Below are 6,862 nucleotides of genomic sequence, written 5' to 3' on the forward strand. Positions count from 1 at the left end.
TTATATCATGTTTACACGAAAATTGTTGTTGTTATTGACCCCTACATATTTGAATGGTGTTGTTCGACGATTTAACCCTTAATTGGTGATTTAGTATCAAAATCATTCTATTACTACATGTTTAAAACTATACCCATGCTTAAGCCATGCATTGCAAGTGCTTGATGAAATACCTCAAAGAAGGAGTTTTGAATATTGACTACATATCATGTCCTCAAAGTTTTACTATGATCTTGTTGTTATTGCTATCGAGTCCTAGGGGTTATAAATACCCAAAAACTTAGTTGTTTATAGAATTTCAATATTTATAAAATAGTTTCGATAAACCATGAGCATATTTAGCCAGTTAGCCATCATGATCAATTACTTGTCCAGTTAACCTTAGCTTAGTCACATAATCATTGTCAGTTCATTTAGGAGTAGGATTTAGCACCGAGTGAGCCTAGGGATGGGGCCTCACCTATCAGTTAAGACTAGTTCCTTAGAAGAAAACCCTAGGTTCAAAAACTACGTAGCTAATGTAGGTTATGAGATGTCACCGGCTAGTTTAGGACTTACACTCTTAGGGATCACCCGCTAGTTTAGGACTAATCTCAAGGGTCACCCGCTAGATTAGGAATGACTCCACAACCATTGTTAATGCCTGTGGCACAGTAATAGCACCGTTCTAACTAGGGTCACAGGTTAGACCCCGATCATCTTAGACTAGGACATGTCAATTAGATATACATCCCACAGTTTCAGTTTCAGTACTGATTCAAAATTCAGTTTAGTCTTTTTTGACCATAGAATATAGTTTATCAGTTATTGTAACAACCCGAATCTACCCCCTAGTAGTCACATAGATTAGGGTTTGCTATGATACTAGGTGTTTAATGGATTCAAAGAGTAGTAAAACATCTTGAAATTCTGTTGTTTTAACTAAAATCTCATGGCTACAAACATTAGGTTATGCCTTAGGTTCTATTTGCTTCTAATGGAGAAATAGACTAGAGGACGTGAATTATCAACAGGGACTCAAAAGCTACAACCTTCTGTTTAATGATTAATGACGTAACTGGATTAATCTACCTGAGATAATATCCTATTGGAAAAAGATAAGTTATCTAAGTTCAAGAAAATTAGATAATAAATTATATGGTGAGGTCGAGAGATAAGTCAGATAGTATAATCGTCAAGGATATTCTGTTGTTCTACTCATTCTGAGAATCTCTAGCATTACGTAGTATCTGTCAATTCCCGAAACCCTTGGTGAACATAGCTCTAGTTTCCCATTTATCTTGATTACAAACACTAAAGTATTGAAAGTAACAATTAACTCTCTTTTCCTTAAACCCCTATTTTATCTTTTTATATTGAGTGTCTGAATTTAACTTGTAGCTATAATTTCAAACTAGTTTAATCGCCACTCACATTGTTCCCTATGGATTCGACCCCGACTCCAAAGTTGGGTAAATATATTAATGATGACCACCTTACACTAATTTGAGGTGTAAGTTGAGCGTTATCATCAGCCTCATATGACTAATCACTAAACTTACATTCCAAGTACTCTGTCTTGGTACTACTCAACCTAAATCCTTTAGACTCAAGGGTCTATCTCTATACTTCTAACTTACCATTAACCCCTTCTCTAGTCTCATCAATCAGTACAACATCATTAAAAATTACAACATCATCAAAAAATTACATACACCCAGGTACTTCCCCATGAACACGCCGTGTCAAAACATCCATCACCAAGTCAAATAAAAATAAGATAAGATTCAATCCCTGGTGCAACCCTGTCAAAATAGAAAAGATCTCTACAACTCCTTATATCATCCTCTCATGAATTTTTATATCATCGTACATGTCCTAAATCGACCTAGTGTACGCCACGAGCACCCCTCTATCCTCTAATGCATCACTAATAATATTAGTTGACTAAAATAGATCTCTCATTAAAAATTTGTAAGGGATATGTCAGGATTGTAAAGCCAAATAAATTGAAATTGAGAGTACAGTAATCATACTCTTCTTTAATGACTAGAAGTGTATTATACTCCATTAGTCCAATAAAGGCCAAATAATATGAAATATTGAGTAAAGTAATCACACTCTTCTTTGATGATCACTAGAATTGTATAATACTCCATTCATTTTTTACTTGTTGACTTTTTACTTTGCACGTCCCTATGTAGAAATCCTTGGAGCAAATCGAGCCAACTGACCAAACTTTAAATTGTACTCCCTCGTGCTCATGTTACCCAGTCGGAGTGCTGAAAACTAAGTTGAGTTCTTAAGCTCTAAGGGAAAAAGTGGTAGAGATCCAACGAATTCTTACTAGATTGTGGGAGGTGTATCTACCCCTCTGAATCTTTCCACGATTTATTTCACATAAAAAAAGTATCCTTCAGTTGCTAGAAGGCAAATTTTTTTGGAATTATCCTTTTATTTAGGAACCACTAATTTTATGTTTTTTGGTCTTCTTATTCTATTGAATTATTCAACTCCTAGTTATTAGGACATAGGTTGCATATTTTGTTGAGTTAGTTCAATCTATTAGTAGTCCTAGTAGTCGTGGATTTGTGGGTTTAAAGCATAACATAAAAGTTTCTACAAAAGTATTTATAATGCTTTTCCTATTTTATTGAACATAAGAGAGTTACACATAAATTTATATTTCTTTTGTTAAGTATTTCAACCTACTTTCATTTATTGTTCTATTTTCTATATTCTATCAGTGGTATCAATAGCGAAGTTTAATCTAAAAGGAAAATAGTACCCATGAGGGAGAGTTTACCTAAACATTGATTATTCATCTATGGCTTCAGATATCAATTTTGTGCAAGCAGTCGTTCCTCATAAAATCAAAATATCTCCTACATAAACAACTTTGCAGTATTCTCTACCGAATAATTAATCCTCATGGGTAAAGTGAGCAGACTTGGTCCTTATATCAACAATGACCGAAACAGAATCGTACTAATTTTGAGACCTTGGAAGATCAATAACAATGTCTATATTAATCATCTCCCACTTCAACATGGGTAAATCTATGTCTTGGGAGGCACCACCAGATCTCAAGTGCTCAACCTTAACTTGCTAATAATAATATCTCTTTTTATTTTAGTCCACTAATATATCTCCTTAAGGTCATAGTACATCTTAGTAGAACTAGGATGGCTAACATACCCAAAAACATAAGCTTTAGTCAATATCATTTCTTATAACCCATCAATATCTAGAATACAAACCTCCCTTGATACCTCAATATACTGTCTCCCCCAATTTCAAACGCCAAAACCTTCTACTGGACAACATCCTTTTTTATTTGCATCAATATGTGGTCATTAACTAATTTTTACTTAACTTCCGTACATAAGGATGATCTAGCTACCTCCTCAATGTTCATCCTGCCATCTTCAGATTCTAAGAGTCTGACCCAAAATTAGCAAGTGGATGTAAAATTTCTATTATAGCAAGTGGATGTAAAATTTCTAAAATGTAAAATTGAATTCTACTCCATGATTGTTGATAATTTCTATGTGGATTTAATTACTATAGCCATAGAATCATGTAACTCTAAGATTTAATCCATTGAATGAAGAAATTAGAATTGAATAATGATGTTTACGTGTATCATGCCTGCAATATGTTTGATTAAATGCCTAGGTGAAGGAATATCCTCAATTATGCCTATTACATGTTTGATGAAATGCTTCAATAAACATATTGTGGTGATTATTACGTATTTAAGAATATCAAGTCATATCAGTTTCCTTCTATCAAGTCCTGGGGGTACTTGTACCCGAAATATTAGTTGTATGCCTAGATCCATGTTATGTTTTCAGGATATTCTCAGTCAAGCTATGAATTCTTAGACTTCAAATAGTCTTATGACTCAGGAAAAATCTCTATGATCTCATGACTCAGTCAGTTGTCAGATATTAGTAGTATTCTATCAGTCAATGGAACTCAGTAACTTAGCTCATGATAAGTTCAATAAATCATCTTCAGTGTCTATTCAAATGGGAGTAGGAATTATCATTGAGTAAACCCAAGGATGGGAACTCACCTGTTATATGAGGGTGTGATTCTTAGAAGTAATCCTTGCGTTCCAGAACTATGTATCCAGCATAGGTTGAGACATTGTAGCCTGCTATATGAGGATAAATAAGGTAGCTTAACCTGTTATATGAGGGTTCCCACCATTCTCACTAGAGTTACCTGTTATATGAGGGTTACTCATATGTTGTCCTTACCAGTGGCGTGATATTGATACCCTTCCAATCAGGGCATGGATTGGACCCCAACTTAGCTATTATTGCATATTTGGGGAATGTCGGTTAGATACTAGTTCCCACAGTTTTATGTTACAGAATCAAGACTGTCAGATATAGTCAATCAGTCTCAGTAATAGACCTCAAATAGTTTTTCAGATTTCAGGACTGTTAGATACAGTCAACTCAGATACAGTACGGAACTCAGATAGTTCCATCAGATTCAAGACTGTCAGACACAGTCACTCATGTTATCAATTATGTCATGTTATCAGTATTCAGATTCAGTAATCACGATGTCATGTTGCCAGTTATAGTTATGTATTTATGTATGCATTCTCACATTCATGTTAGACAGTCAGTTAGCATTAGTCATTCATTTGAAACCTATGTATATAGCCTACCTCACATGTATACTCAGTACATTCTCTCGTACTAACGCATTCATGCTATGGTACTTTCTTTTTATGTTACACCATAGGTTCAGAGACACGAGCTCCAGATTAGTAGTAGATTCCAGTCTTCATCAATCAGAGTATAAGTGAGTCCTCATCCTTCGTGGACATGATGATTTTATTTTATCTCATTGATTAGTTTATCAATTGAAGTTAGTTGGGGACATGTCCCATCAACTCTTTATTCAGATTATTCAGAAAGTAGAGGCTTTCATACTAGATGCAGACTAGATACAGATTATCATTTCTTCAGTATTTTTAGTTTTGTTTTAGGTATTCTATTACCCCACACAGATGTTATGTCATTCAGTTTTATGTTTAATTTTGAACCTTATGGACTTTCATTGTATGTTTCTGCATTATTATGTTATATTATGTAGTGTATAGGTACAGATATTAGTCATGGGTTTGTTTGTGGTCCTTCGAGGTCATGACCACTGAGTAGCATTTTGGTTCAGCAAATCCGGGTGTTACATTACATTGCAGCTAGACTCGGTAATACAAACTAGAATATGAAAAATGGGAAATATTCCTAAATGCCTCGTAGCCTCCCTCTTATAATTATGGTTCCTGCCACGCCCTTAAAAAGGACTCTACTCAATGCAGCTTCTGGGATACCCTAGGACCCTAAACCATGCTCTAATACCAAGCTTGTGATGACCCAAGATGAGGCCCTAGCCGGGATAGGCATCTCGAACCATAAAGGCTCGAGATACCCCTTAGCATACTATCATAAGTAAAATTCACTTATAAAAAAAAAGTTAAAACAAAATAGGGGAAAATCTCATATTCATTTTTACTACATCATGTCATACTAAACTAGAAACCCAAATCCAGTCCATGAAGCCTCTACTAATAACTTATGTTGTCTAAGCTTGGACAAGGCCCCCAGTCGGACCATAAAATTGAAATAAAAATGAACATAAAAATAAATGCCTTCCAGAGTATAGAGGGCTCACTAACTCTGAATCTACATAAGAGTCTACTGTTGTGCTGGACCATGGACTGGGCCTCAAATCCTATATTATGAGACAGTATAACCGCTCGATGATGGTCAATACTTGAAATGTATTGGTATGCAGAACAATCCAAAAATATATATTTTCATGTAAAGTAACCAAGAGCATTACAAAATTAATTTAATATAATAGAGACCAAAATACATAGGCATAATTCAAAAGCTTCAATCATTCTCGTAAAACATAGACTCAACTCTTTTTCTTTTAATTCTGAGTTAGATGGTACATCTTACAAGTCTATGACACCATGGGATATATGGGTCTGCCATTAACTCATTGACAAGCCATCAATCCAAGTTTCCTACAAAGATTGGAGTTTTTGCATGATGGTATACCCCCTTAAAAGCATACCATAATTATGCCCCTTATAGGATAACATATCATAAATCCCGCATTGGCAAAACACGATTTTCAGCAATGAGTCTTTCAACTCTTACTTTTTTCAGTAACCATATAGCTCTCTTTAAGGCCAACTTTTAGCCTTTTAAGAACCATGATTCATGCTTATAAACATTTATTTCTTTCATGTTAAGGGCATTCCTTAATAGGTGCTGTCATACCTAGTCTTGCAAGATGTATCATATCATATCATGTCCATGGTTCTCTCATTCAAAATATGTTAATGACCACAACATAATTTAAAAGTCATGAGAGTTCTTGGATTTGAAATGAACATGCAAGTTTAAGCAATCATTTCCCTTAAAAGACTCAACACTTAAGGTGGTCATCTCTTTCATAAATAACATGTAATCCTCTCTTAAAACAAAGAGCATTTAGAAAATAAGAAAACATCCTCTTTTGGAACCCATAACAGTGTAAATTCACAATTGATAATAAATCATTTAAACTCAAGTTTTAATCATGCTTCTAAACAATTCGTAACATAATAAGCAAGTAGATTTCATCATAGAAAAGGAAATTTCATAAGTCATGCTCTTAAATAAATTCTCAAAAATCCATAGCATATATGTACATAGAATACCATTTGAAATTTATAGAGAAACCATAGTTAAGCCCATGAGTATTTAGGATCGTTCTACATACCTTTTTTCATGAATAAAATTTGAGACGGCTAGAATCTAAGCCTTGGAAGTATGAGTTTTTTAAGAAACTCTAACTTCTT

This window comes from Capsicum annuum, chromosome 1 (assembly GCF_002878395.1).
Source record: "Capsicum annuum cultivar UCD-10X-F1 chromosome 1, UCD10Xv1.1, whole genome shotgun sequence".
Taxonomy (NCBI): domain Eukaryota; kingdom Viridiplantae; phylum Streptophyta; class Magnoliopsida; order Solanales; family Solanaceae; genus Capsicum; species Capsicum annuum.